At 43.5% G+C, this 14502-nt stretch overlaps 1 protein-coding gene across 1 annotated transcript in view; it reads right to left on the bottom strand.

Moving 5' to 3' along the window:
- The window catches only part of LOC147233132 (SH3 domain-binding protein 4), a 56585-nt gene extending 42177 nt beyond the window's left edge, over positions 1–14408 (bottom strand). Inside the window, exon 1 of the mRNA XM_086147672.1 lies at positions 14051–14408. The gene's annotated coding sequence lies outside the window, so the exon portion shown is untranslated. The remainder of the gene's footprint in view (positions 1–14050) is intronic.
- Positions 14409–14502: the final 94 nt, after the last annotated feature.

Below are 14502 nucleotides of genomic sequence, written 5' to 3'. Positions count from 1 at the left end.
ACTCTGTCCTTCACATGTCAGACGTCCATCCATTCTGCTGGCAGTGTGTCTGAGCGCGGGAGGAACCCCTGCAGACTGACACCCCTCCAGCAAAACGAAATAGCTTTCTGTTATTCTAACAAATTAATTAACATTGTTTCTGAAAGAGGACGGACCGGCAGCAGAGATTAATACCAATGTTGTGATTCTTAGAGTACAGACTTAATCAATCGTGTTTAATTCCACATTTTTATTAGTCTGGTGTTACTTGAAGATTTATACATGTCTTAATAATAGCACAGCAGGCTGCGTGTTTAACTAACAAAATATTAAATATATTCATATTAACCATATAAGCTTGTCTATTAAGTGAAAGTGCGGAGTGGCATTTTTTTTTTAATTTTAAGACAATACATCAGATGAGCTTCTCGCCAGCCGCGGGCACACTTAATTAATAATTCGCCACGGCTAAAAGTTCAGAACGTTTGACGGCGAAGACGCAGCCGCCGGCTAGAGGTTTGTCAATTTCCTGTCCATGGGAGGAAAGATGTTTTCTTGGACAAGAAATGGACAGGAGCACCAAGAAATGGAGGTCCGAGGAGATCTCGGAAGGCTCGCAGAAGAACATCTAACGTTAGCTAACGGCTAACGGGGTTCACATGGAAAAGCGATGCAGAAGAAGAGAAGATAAAATGTCTTCTTCTTCTTCTGTGTTTTGTTTTGGAGCTTAAGGTGCACCTCGCAGTCACTTCGTTCCCCTCCGTGGTCCCTTACGGCCTGCAGTAATGCTAAGCTAAACGGTTCCCCTTGAGGAGGGTACTTCCTGGAACCGAATTCGAGCTGAAAGGCAGCGGCAACACAAGCGAAACAAGCAGTCAAAAAATAAACAAAATCAAGTTTGTTTTCACTACTTTTTGGCGGCTAACATGTGCAATGACGCTAGGCTACATTAGCTGTACAACAAAGTGGCACCGGAGGGGTTGAATTCAGAAATATAGCTGCAACAGCTTCTTCCTTATGGGACGTCTACGTCAAATTTACAGAAAGGTTGCGGCGCCCCCTGGTGGCTCTTGGCAAAGATGGCGGTCGGTAAGCTAACGGCGGGGGCACATTGCTTACTCATTTATATCTAATGTTTTGGACACTCGTATCTAAGTTTTTGTTTCCTCGAACGTTTATCGACATGGCCTCTCTCACACACGCCGAAAGTACGATTATTGAGAAAACATCACGGTTTAGAGGGTAAACAAACATGGCCGACAAACAGCTAGGTGTTAGCGCTGCTATCTGCTCCTTCCTCCGTTACTGCAGTCCAGTTTGCCTTGTCCTTCACTGTTCACCATCGTTGTTTTGATATTCCCGCTAATGCTAGGCATCTTCTGATGCTACGTCCTCTTTTTCATTGGCTGCCAGCAACACGTGTTAGCATTGAGCGCACAATATGCGAACGAGACAAAAATGTTAAAAAACTGATAGCGGCTAATTGTTGCAGATTAGCCACGCCCACTTCCTCCAACTAGCCCCGCCCACTATGCCTGATTACAAACGGTCCGGTGAAAGGTACATTGTGGAAAAGCTAAACATAAATGCTAACAGAAGGGGAGGAGGCATCGGGGGCGGGGCCTCCGTTGATTTTTGGGAGAAGCTGTCACGTGATCCAAAACAACATTTGGACTTCCTGGTCCAGCCTTCAGACATCTGGGTCCACAGACCAACATCTGCTAACGTCTGGATTAGCTCCCAGCTACTGTCTCGCGTATTAGCCGCACTCGTGCAATACCACAGTTCGGCCAATAGGACGACCCAGCACTTCCTGTTCCGGCTTCCGTAAAACATCCAATGAGCAAACGGGGATTCTAGCGAAGGAACTGGAGCGTCACGCAGGGCGATGTTTCACATGACGGCGTTGGCAAGAAAGCAAAGTTTTTACCGAACTCGCCGCCGGTTACCATGGATACGGGTCTCCCGAGAACGACTCGATTCGCTCGGTGTGAAGCAGGAAGTGTTTGTCGCACGGTTGGCGTTCCTTCCTTTGTTTGTGCGCTTCCAGCGTTTCCCCGCCAGCATCTGGGAGCCACATCTCCTGCACGAAAAGCTGTTTTTATGTTCAACCTACAAAACCTTCAGGATCTACTTGGGGTCGCTGGACCTCCAAACACTGAGCCGGACAAAAAACATGGAGATGTTGTGATTTTCGCGTCTTTTTTAGCTGCTTTTTCTTTCTTACAAAGCTTCCCCTTTTCCTTCACGGGTCACCAAAGTCCATCTTCTGCCTCCGTCTAAACATCAGCTAACTTCCTGTCCATAAATCTCTTTTCTGGTCCTCCTCCAGACCTAGAATAAATCGCTAGCTAGCGCGACAGAAATCAAGAGGCCGTCTCTGTCATGCTAGCTTCAATCTTCTTCAATTCGGAAGTCGCTAGCTTGGTTTCTAGATGCTTCTTTGGAAAAAAAAGGGTCTGAAAGGTGGCTAACTCGCTAAGTAAATGCGTGGCTATGAGGGGACTTGCAAATGCGATTAGCTGTTAGCGTCACGTGGCGGTGCAGGCTACAAGCAGAGAAGTCCTGTGTCTCAATGCTAACATCAGTTAGCGTAGCATCATGTTAACCGCCCACAAGGCACGCAGAGGGAGGGGAAGTGATTTCCCTGGATAGCTTAAGCATTTCCAGGACATTTAACATCGTTTTCCAGGTTCTAGCTTTCCGAGTGTCCGTGCACGGAGTTTGGCTGTTGAATGAAAAGTAGCCTAAGGGGGGCGCTAGCGTCACAGGCTGCGCGCCAGAATACTTTGCAATAATGACTCCATTTGTTTCCTGCGGCATCATGCATTACGAAACACGACATGATGTTTTTTGCGATCCGTCCGCCTACAAGCCCCAAGATTACGCCGATGCATTTTCCTTTGCAATGCCATCACACCTTTCTTTATCCGTCTAAAAGCCATCGTACATCACGACGGCAGTGCCTCCCGCTGGATAGGAATCGCAACATTTCACCCGCGCGGATGCTTCTTCTTGGGTTCCAACCGCGATGCTAATACGCTAATCACTTCCCGAGCAAATTTATTTAAGATTAGCAAGAAAAACAGCAGGAGTAGCAACATGCCGGAGGGCTCTTTGGACCCCTGAATTGCCCAAATGTGTTGCCCAAGACCTGAGACGGACCAACTAGAGTACGAGCGAGTCGGTTAGCAACTGAGAAGTCACTCGCTCCGTCTTCAAGAAGATCAACAGGGTAGGTTCCCGCCTCTGGAGATGAAGAACCGCGTCCTTCAGTGGTTCCCCGAGAACAAACCGAGCGGCGAACCCCCCTTCTGCTCCAGAGGACACATGAAGGTTGTGGGCCGGGCGAGCGAGGCGCCGGTGTTTGGCGGAAACAAACATCCCGCTCGGGTCCAAAGAGATTATCCGGCGGCCCTTTTGATCCGTTCGAAACACGGATCGCGGGTTTGAAGGTTAGCCGACGACCTGAAACGGCCGAACACTCTGAGCTCGCAGAACATCAGGTGCAGGTGTGAATACTGTTTGCTCCATCACTCTGGACCATTGACCCTTGGTACCTCACATCCTCCACCTTCTTCATTAGCTCCACCGGTCCACTTGGGTTCCTCCTCTCAACATCATCTTGCTGGGGCTAACCTTCATTCCTCTCTTTTCCAGAGCATACCTCCACCTCTCTAGATGTTCCTCCACCTTCATCCCTGCTCTCATCACAATGTCAACATGGTCCAAGGAGACCTACATGAAGTAGCTAGCGCGACAGAAATCAGGAAGCCATCTTGTTGTTTTTGTCATGCTAGCTTGGATCTTGGATTGGCTTACAATCCGAAAGCCGTTAGCTTGGTTTCTTCTTTGGAAAAAAAAAAAGGGGGGGTCTGAAAAGCGGCTAACTCGCTAGGTAAACGTGCGGCTATGAGGGGACTAGCAAATGCGATTAGCTGTTAGCGTTAAAGGGGGTCTGTAAGGTGGTTATCTTCCAATATGGCGCCTCTGGAGGGTCACATGGCTAGCGACCCCTTCGGCCCGGATGCCGCAGTCCGTTTGTGGGCGCGTTGCTTATCAAACCCGTTTCCCTCCTAAACCTCGTGATTGATATTCTGTCCTCGGCGTCGGGCGCTAGGCAGGAGAGATTTGCTGCCTACAACCACATCCAGCCGCGCCAGGAAGCTGCCGCCCAAAATATTCAGCTCTCGCCGGCCGCGGCGCGTTAAGAGCTCCTTTCACTGGCCCGGATTTACGATGTCGTTTATTGTGAGCTCATTCCCAAAAATTAGCTTCAAGGTGAGCCAGAGGCCCGCGTGGTGGCGCGCAGCGTTGCTAGGAAGCTAGTAAGCTAGGACGCTAGGCTTTTTTTGTTTTGTTTTGTTTCCTTTTTTTTCTGCAGCTGCGCCTCCACGTCAAACGGTGGGTGTTGTTTTTATTCGCATTTTCAAAAATTCATCCGGAGATTTGGCTCGTTCACAAACTTCCACGGCGGTTGGAGCATGCCCTGTGCGGGGGGAGACGAGTGGGTGGAGAGTTTTCTTTTTTTTTTTTTCTTTTTGGCTCGGCCTTTGGGATCGTAATGAAGCCAAAGTAGGAAAAGAAGCCACCGGCCAAGAAATGAGCTTCAGTTTTTTGAAAGGAGGGGATGATTCTCCTCGCGGGACCATGATTTCAGGCCTGAGCTGCCATCCCGTAATCAGAAAACACAAAAAACAAAACAAAAGGACAGTCAGTTGGAACTAAAGCAACAGGTGCTAGCAGGGGATTAGCATGTCAGACCAGAGGAACACCAAGTTGGAACCTAGAAAACACATGAAGCTGCTAAAAGCCTAAATCTGTGGCTGCTTTTGGACAGGAAAGATCTCGAATGTCGTTCCAGGAAGTAGCCTCCTCCAGGGGAACCTCTTAGTTCTGCATTCCCACAGGCAGCGGTGGGACTGCAAGGTCCACCCTAAGCTCTGCGCTCCAAAACAAACCCCCAAAGAAAAAGAAGACATGGTTGGCGTGGAAATGGAAGCTAAATAGCGTTCACGGAAAAACACCTATGGACCAGCAGATGGTTGAAGGTTTTTTTCTTCTCCCTGCACTGTTTTACTGCGTGAAGAACCCCGTTAGCCCTTAGCTAACTTATTCTGGCCAAAATATTGATGTTCCTCTGTGAGCCAGAAGAGCTCAGACCTCCTCATAGCTCCATTTCTCGCTGCTTCTGTCCATTTTTTCTCAAGAAAACATCTGATGAGTGACCATTTTAAAAATGGCACCCTGCGGTCCACAGGAGGTATCACAAAGAGGTACCACAAGAGGTACCACAAAGAGGTACCACAGGAGGTACCACAAGAGGTGCCACAAAGAGGTACCACAAGAGGGACCACAAAGAGGTACCACAGGAGGTACCACAGGAGGTACCACAAAGAGGTACCACAAGAGGTACCACAAAGAGGTACCACAAGAGGGACCACAAAGAGGTACCACAGGAGGTGCCACAAAGAGGTACCACAGGAGGTACCACAGGAGGTACCACAAGAGGTACCACAAACAGGTACCACATGAGGTACCACAAGAGGTACCCGGTAACGGGCTTGGCTTACGAGTTCCAACGCTCCCTTACGTTACAAGAACTCCTATGGAACCATAAAAACCCCTGCCTTGGATTTGGAGCTACAACAGTTCTTGGAGCTAAGGTCCCTGGTTCCTCTGCTGTCCAGAAGCATGGAGAAACCACCTTGTTCCAGAGAAGGTTCTAGGATTCACATGTTCTGAGGATATGGTACATAGGAGAGGGGATGTGACAGTCCATCCACGTAAAAGACGGTTAAAGTGGATTGAGAAATAGAATAAACATTGGTAAATGGGTGTAATATCTCAGCGGTGGCCCTGGATTACATTCCCTCTGGATTAAACGATGCAGACAGGTATAAATCCTGGCCGTCTTCAGACGGCGGCGAGCGAGGAGTCGCGGTTTGAACCGGCGTATTTCTCTTCCCCGGACTGAAACCACCTCTCAGAGCCGATATAAAACACGATTAAATATCACGGGGTTGAAAGCGGCGACTCCTCTCCGGCCTTCGCCCCCTCCGTCGGCCGGACGGGTTGATTTACCGCCGCCGTGCGGAAGAGGGGGTGGATTTACTGCCGCGAGGAGAGACGAGCGGCATCCAGGAACGCCATTTGAGATTTCTGAAAGGAGGGAGGACAGGAGTTTACCCTTCAACAGGTAATGACATCCCCTGGAAGGGAAGCAGGCGGTGGGGAGCGAGTGCAAGGTCGCCCGAGTACCAGACAGTCCTTCTATTATCTTAAGACCTGGTGTTGGACCACCTAAGACCATTGAGGACATTGAGAATTGGCCTGGACCGACCATGTTGCTGGTCTCCACGGGACGGTTCGGAGCAGAAGACGCCATCTGTTGAGGTCTTTCAGAGCGAGGGACTCCTCAAGACCTTCTACGACACCATGAGCGGTATGCTGGGATGGGAAGGAAGGGGGACTGATAAGCGAAGACGCTCCCTTGGCAAGAGGTAGGAGAAGCCTAGCAGAGCCGTCAGCTCTGATGGACAACCGGCTCCTGACCAAATGATCGGGGGGGCAACTTTTGCAATGATGACCAAGGTGACCCAAGGTCACAAGTTACATTTGTCTTGTCGGACGAACACAAAGACGTAGCAACATAAGCTACAAGGAAGGTCCATCTAGGTCCATCACTAGTAGTACCCTATCTATGGTGGAGGTTACCTTCCACAACCAGCCACGATAAACCAAAAACCACGATGTAGTGATCATATCTTTATAATGTTTTTATTTAGTAACACTGCGAGCACCGATCGCACAACGAGGTGAACCGGTCGAGGCCAGATGCCACATCCTATTCGCAGCAAATGCAGAGAATGATGCTACCGTCCCTGAGCCAAGCAGAGCCTGGGATACAGAACAGTTGCTACCCAAAAAATATGCCTGTTTTGCCAGAAAAAATAATTAAAATCATAAATATATCTACAATATAAAATAGGATACAGTGAGGGACGACTGGAGAGTCAATGCAACCTGAAAATCGCCCCCAAAAAGGGGCGGTTCCCCGCTGAGTGGCTCTACACTCTGATTGGACGTTACATTAAGAGGCGACTCCAATGATCACAACTCCTCCAGCGACACATGGAAACATCGGGAAACACCTGATGACGGTAGCAGGGAGGAACCCTGCTACCATTTTTGAGTAGGCTAGCCCTCATTATGGCTCCCAAAAAGGTTAAAAGTGCTAGTGCTAGTGGTGCTAAGAAGAAGTTAAGACTTACACTCCATCTGAAGATGGAAGTAATGACCAGAAATAGAGCGGCGTTGGTGCGAGAGATCTTGCCAAGTGCTACGACATGGCTAAGTCGTGCATCTGTATGATCCAGAAGAACAAAGATATGCTAAAGATGGCTGATGCGGCTAATGGGGCAACTACGCTAACAAAGCTCAGGTTTCACATGTTAGAAGCAGTAGAAAAGTGACTGTTAGTTTGGATGAATGAACGACAGCCAGCTGGAGACAGCGTTAGCAGATAGCGTTAGCAGATAGCGTTAGCAGATAGCGTTAGCGAGGGCTTTAGAGAAGGAAACGCAGAGTACAAGTGCAGGCAAGAAGAAAAAGAACACTAGAGAGAGAAATATTACGGTTATCTTCATTTCCTTTCCTTTCTTACCACAAACAAACCCATAAAAAAGGTTTCAAAGCACTACAGTATGTTTTAGGGGCTGGAAAATGGATCAGTGGGGTTTACCTTGATTTCAACTGGAAAAATTGATTCGGTAATTCAGAAGCCGAGGAACTCCTGTAGGTGCAATAACTTCTGTTTTACTTCACACTGCGGTCACTTCCTACCATACTGTGTAGATCTCTTGTTTCCTCACTAGATTTCCCCAAAAACTCATAAAAGGCCATCGTATCTCATGTTATATTTGAGAAACAGACCATACAATCACAAGCGCAGCCCTTGCGGGACAAGCGGTTCCCTATCAGAACAATCTCCACTCAGCATTGGAGCTCACATTTGTTGCACATTGCTGCCATCTAGTGGTTCAATGAGGAACCTCGTCCTTTTTCTTCAGGTCGAATCTGGACTTGCATCTTCCTCTGACACCCACTGACTGCAAAATATGTTTTTGTGGAATAAATAGAATAAATTATGTTTATTTTTGGAGCATTTTTAGTCTGCAGATTTTTTTTATTCAGTCAACAAAGGCTCAATGCGGACTCATAAACCCCATGCACTTCTCTATCCCAAATACTGCATCTGTAGTACAACTTAAACCAAGTACTGCATCTGGGGTACTCTATCAAAGCAATTACTCCATCTGCAGTACTTTCTTAAAGTAATGACCACATTTGAAGAAGTCTTTGAAAGATAATACTACACCTGCAGTACTCTTTCAAAGTAATAACCGCATTTAAAGCAAATACTGCATCTGAAGTAGTCTTTCAAAAGATATAACTGCATCTACAGTATCTTTTCAAAGCAATTACTGCATATGAGGTACTCTAGCAAAGCAATTACTCCATCCGGAGTACTGTCACAAAGCAAGTACAGCATCCATAGTACTCTTTCAAAGCAAATACTACATCTGAAGTACTCTCAAAAAAAAAATTTCATCTGAAGTAGTCTTTCATAAGATATTACTCCATCTGCAGTATCCTTGCAAAACACATACTGCTGATGCAATACTTGTTCAATACTAATACTGCATCTGCAGTACTGTTTCAAAGCAAATACTGCATATTTAGTACTCTCTGTAGAACTGTCAAAACAAATACTTCATCTGCAGTATTTTTTCAAGCAAATACGGCATCTGTAGTACTCTTCCAAAGCAATTACTCCATCTGCAGTACTGTCTCAAACCAAATACCACATCCATAGTACTCTTTCAAAGCAAATACTGCATCTGCAGTACTTTGTCCTGGCAAATACTACATCTGCAGTACTCTCAAAGATAATACTCCATATGATAATACTTCCATCCCTCCACTGGTATCTCAAACTACCTTGATTATGAATGTTTTTATATAATTTAATACAATATAATATAATATAATATAATATAATATAATATAATATATATGAAATACGGGACATCAAGAGAGGAAGTATTGATGGGTAAATATTATAATCATTTAGTGTTTCGATATAAACACTCGGCGGATATGACGTCAAACTACATGTCTGAAAATGGCAGTCACTTCCGGTCATAAGACCATACAAACGAAACAATGAAAAGTTAGTCGGTTAAAAATGATAATAAGAAAAAATAAAAACAAATAGTCGGTGTTCACGGCAAAATAATTGAAAAATAGCATTATCAGACTCACCGGAAGAGTGCCATCCTCCGAAAGCTAAGCTGGCCGTTAGCTTTCTTGCTAATTAGCGTAGCGAATATTTAGCAGCGATTGCCCATTAGCGAACTTCCAGAAATTTCTTATTCTTTTGTTTTCTTGCTGCTGGTAACTAAGTGGAGTTAGTAGTTAATCCCCCGGAGCCGTTCGGTAACAACATCCTCCTCTTTCTGAAACGATCCCCGGACTCAAGGTGTGCTAGTTATGTTCGAGTGGTGAACGAACCGTTCAAAAGTCGAAGTTTTATGAACTGCTAACAAACTTACCGCAACGACTCACTCAGTAACTCAATAAACGAATCACTCATTGGCTCACAGTGGCATTCTCGATTCGCAAAACGAACGACTCACTTAGTAACTCAATAAACGAATCACTCATTGGCTCACAGTGGCATTCTCGATTCGCAAAACGAACGACTCACTTAGTAAATCAACAAACGAATCACTCATTGGCTCACAGTGGCATTCCAGATTCTCAAAACGAACGACTCACTTTTTGAATCAATAAACGAGTCAGTCATTGGCTTACAGTGGGATTCTCCATTTGCAAAACGAACGACTCACTCAGTAGTTCAACGAACGAATCACTCAGCTGCTGTAATGGATCTCATTGAATGGACTTGGCAACAGTTGATTCACACACACACACACACACACACACACACATTTAGATCATTTATTAGAATAAACGATTCTTCACTGTTTTAAGTGACTCGGGCAGTTTATTTTCAAGTGTTATATCCTGTCATCTCAAATTCTTGCAGATTTAGTGTCGAAATCGTTTGAGTTTATTTTATTTGTCGTGAAACCGTTAAATAAGTGAATCAGCTGTCAGTCCAAGAACTGGAAATAGTCACAGTGTTTGGAAATAGAAAACAAATACTCACACTATACATTTCATTTCCACCCTATACTGTGTATCACGTTGCATATTTTTGTAAATATCTGTGTTTTTTTTTCATACTAGTTATTTTTTCTTGTTTGTATTTTTTTTTTCTAACCTGACTTATTCTCTTCCCTGCCACCAGCCCGGAAACAAATTCATTTCTGCAATTTGACCACTAAATGGTAGTAAGGAGTTATAATGACATTTGGAATAAAACTGGAATCATACTGTGACTAATAACAATGATTACAATAACAATTATAATGTTAATAATAACAAGAATAATAATCCTGTCCATTTTTGTCATTGTTATTGTCGCTCAGTTTCTGTTATTGTCCTTGTTTTGTTTTGTTTTTTCATACTGTTTTGTATTTTTATCCTTGTTGATGTTCATTTTGCTCTCTATTTTTTTTTGATATCTTAATTTATATTTATATTTATACTTATATTTATTGATATTGTCATTGTTGCGCTGCTGTGACAAAAAAAAAATTCCCCCATGGGGATCAATAAAGTATATCTTATCTTATCTTAATATGTCTGTGGAGATTCTCAGCCATCACAGTGAACTATTATCAAAATCTTCTTGTCGAATGTCTTCAAGTGAAGAAATTCAATTCCAGTTGACAAGAAGATTTAGACAATAATAATAATGATAATAATAATAATAATAATAATAGTAATAATAATAATATTGAGTAATATTGAACAGAACAGTTACTAGCATACGCTCCAAGTTTAAGAAATATACTTGGTAAGGGTGAACAGTTACAGTATATATAATAATAATAATAATGATAATAATAACAATAACAATAATAATAATAATAATAATAATAATAATGAGAAACCCTCAGAATAGTTACTAGCATACGCTCCAAGTTTAAGAAATATACTTGGTAAGGGTGAACAGTTACAGTATATATAATAATAATAATAATACTACTAATAATAATAATAATAATAATAATAATTATAACAATGATAACAATAATAATAACAATAATAATAATAATAAAAATAACGATAATGAAAAACCCTCAGAATAGTTACTGGCGTACGATCCAATTTAAAGAAATATACTTGGTAAGGGTGAAAAGTAATATATATATGATAGTAATAATAACAATAATAATAATAATAGTAACAGGGAAGCTATTTATACATTGTCCTATTGTCAAACCATCGCTAATCGTACATAAAGGTTTGCTTCTGCTAATCAAACTTCATCAGAAAACTACTTTTCTTGTCATTATTTAAATGCGAACGCTGGCTTCTCACTTATTATTCTAGGGTTTTCCAACCCTCCACTGTAATTTGCAGATAAAGACTCATACGGAAAAAAAACCAAAAAAAAACAGAAACTTCGCTGCTTGAAGATGCTACAAGAGAAAAAAAAAAGGGAATTAATTTTAAAAATTAAAATAATTGACTTATTAAAAAAAAACATAAAACACATAATTAATGTGAATTTATTGTGTCATTGTCGGCGCTGGGATATGTTCTCATACTTGAATAGAGGAAGCTCTGCATGTAGCTTGTAGCCGTAGCTACAAGCTACTTTTGCAGCCTGTCTACTTCCTCTCCAGTTAAAGCTGTCTATCTCATTGTTTCCTACTTTGGTCTTTAGAAACTTCCCTTTAAACTAAATTTAAAGGGTCCTTGGATCAGCTGAGGACGTGGAAAACCTGCTGACAACGGGATGTATTCTGTCTACTCGGAGATAACGGTCTCCACGTGACGGAGAGAATGAGCTCATGGATCCAACGGGCAGCAGAGAACTTAAAATGACCTTTAACCTCCAAAATCAGAAAGAAAAAATATTTCTATGTAAATATCTCATGTTACAACGTGCTTGTGCGGCCTATATATGATGTATTTGTTTATTAGCTGGTGCGGCTTATATTCAGGTGCGCTCAATAGTCCAGAAATTACAGTCATCTTCTTCTTCTTCTTAGGGGTCGCAACAGCAAATCAACTTTCTCCATCTAACCCTTTTCTCTGGATCCTCCTCTCTCACACCAACTACCTTCATATCCTCTCTCACTACGTCCATAAACCTTCTCTTTGGTCTTCCTCTAGACCTCTTGCCTGGCAGCTCCTATTGCACCTCTTCTCCACTCTCCTACGCTCTGGACTGTTGACCCTAAGTACCTGAAATCCTCCAGCTTCTTGATCTCCACTCCCTGTAGCCTCACCGCTCCACCCGAGTTCCTCTCGTTCACACACATATATTCTGTCTTGCTGCGACTAACCTTCATTCCTCTCCTTTCCAGAGCATACCTCCACCTCTCTAGATGTTCCTCTACCTGTTGTCTGCTCTCACGACAGATCACAATGTCATCTGCAAACATCATGGTCCATGGAGATTCCTGTCTAACCTCATCTGTTAGCCTGTCCATCACCACTGCAAACAAATAGGGTCTCAGAGCTGATCCCTGATGGAGTCCCACCTCCACCTTGAACTTCTCTGTTACCCCTACAGCACACCGTACCAGTGTCTCACAGCAAGCATACATGTCCTGCACCTGTCTAACATACTTCTCTGCCACTCCAGACTTTCTCATACAATACCAGAGCTCCTCTCTTGGCACCCTGTCATATGCTTTTTCTAGGTCTACAAAAACACAATGCAGCTCTCTCTGACCTTCTCTGTACTTTTCTGTTAGCATTCTCAACGCAAATACTGCATCTGTAGTACTCTTCCTAGGCATGAAGCCATACTGCTGTTCACAGTCTAGTTTCAACTACTCCCAGTTACCACTCTCTCATTTCTGAGAATATTCTGCATCACTTCATCTAACTCATTCCAGAACTTCTTGTCTCCTTCTCTTCAGATTCACATCCCACCTGCGGGGCATAGCCACCAACAACATTGAGCATCACACCTTCTATTTCCAGTTTCAGACTCATAAGTCTATCTGACATTCTTTTCACCTCTAGGACGTTCCTAACAAACTCCTCCTTCAAGATAACTCCTACTCCATTTCTCTTCTTGTCAGTACCATAATAGTACAACTTAAAGCTGCTCCTAAGCTTCTAGCCTTACTACCTTTCCACCTGGTCTCCTGGACACACAGTATATCCACCTTCCTTCTCTGCATCATGTCCACCAACTCTCTACCTTTTCCTGTCATAGTCCTGATATTCAAAGTCCCTCCTCTCAGTCCCAGACTCTTGCCTTTCCTCCTCTCTCTGCTTTCGAACACACCTTCCTCCTCTCCTTCTTCGACCTACAGTAGCCCAGTTTCCACTTGTACCCTGTTGGTCATCGATACCAGTGGTGATCTTTGTTAACCTGGTCCTCAACCGATTCAGTATGACCTGGTTATTATGGTTGATTCGCATGTTTGGTTTTGCCAAAAGTCTTACACCAGATGCCCTTCTTGACATTTACATTTGAAAATAGATTCTGCGTCTTTACCTGTCATCCTCTCATCTCACACACAACATACACTGCTCAAAAAATAAAGGGAACACTAAAATAACACATCCTGGATCTGAATGAATGAAATATTCTTGTTTTGTTGAATGCGCTGACAAGATCAAAATCAAACAAAAATGATCGATGGAAATCAAATTTATGAACCCATGCAGGTCTGGAGTTGGAGTCACACTCCGAACTAAAGTGTAAAAACACACGTCCTTAAATGTCCTTAAATTAATCTGCGTTGCTTCCTAAGTGGACAGTTTGATTTGTTACATTGTGTTGTTTAAATATTCCCATTATTTTTTGAGCAGTACATATATTTATGTGTATACATAATTTACAAAATATACAACTTATTCCCACTAAAAAATTCGTTTTGAAGAATGTGAGCTGTCGTGCAATTACCCGCTTCCGCCGCTAGGGGTCGCTGTTGGACACCCTTCACCCGCTGCCGCTGGAAGACAACCGAAGGACTTCTTCTTTTTATTCTTTTTCTTTTTTCTTCTTCTTCTCATTCTCCGTTCCTGCCGCTTCACTTTTTTTTATTTTAGTTACGCAAAAAGTTTCGACCGAAGTCCCGCCCGGTTCCGGTCTTCACGGGAGCTCCGAGGACCAGGTTCCGAGCCGCCCGTTATTTTCTTTTGTAGTCTTTTCCACCATTTGTAGTTTTTCATTTCTATTTTTCAGTCTTCCATTTACCTCTTGATGTTTTTCTTAGATTATCCTTATCATCACTTTGTCAATTATTATTTTTAAAGCGTCTCCTGCAACCGGACTCCGCGGCTTCTGATTGGTCGGCGTCCTGCTGTGGGCGGAGCTTAAACGCCGCTGAGATCTCCTCCTCCTCCTCCTTCTTC

This window comes from Fistularia commersonii, chromosome 6 (assembly GCF_037954325.1).
Source record: "Fistularia commersonii isolate RoL2024-O1a breed Wild chromosome 6, RoL_Fcom_v1.0, whole genome shotgun sequence".
In the NCBI taxonomy this organism is placed as follows: domain Eukaryota; kingdom Metazoa; phylum Chordata; class Actinopteri; order Syngnathiformes; family Fistulariidae; genus Fistularia; species Fistularia commersonii.
This window is presented reverse-complemented; position numbering and strand designations above follow the sequence as displayed.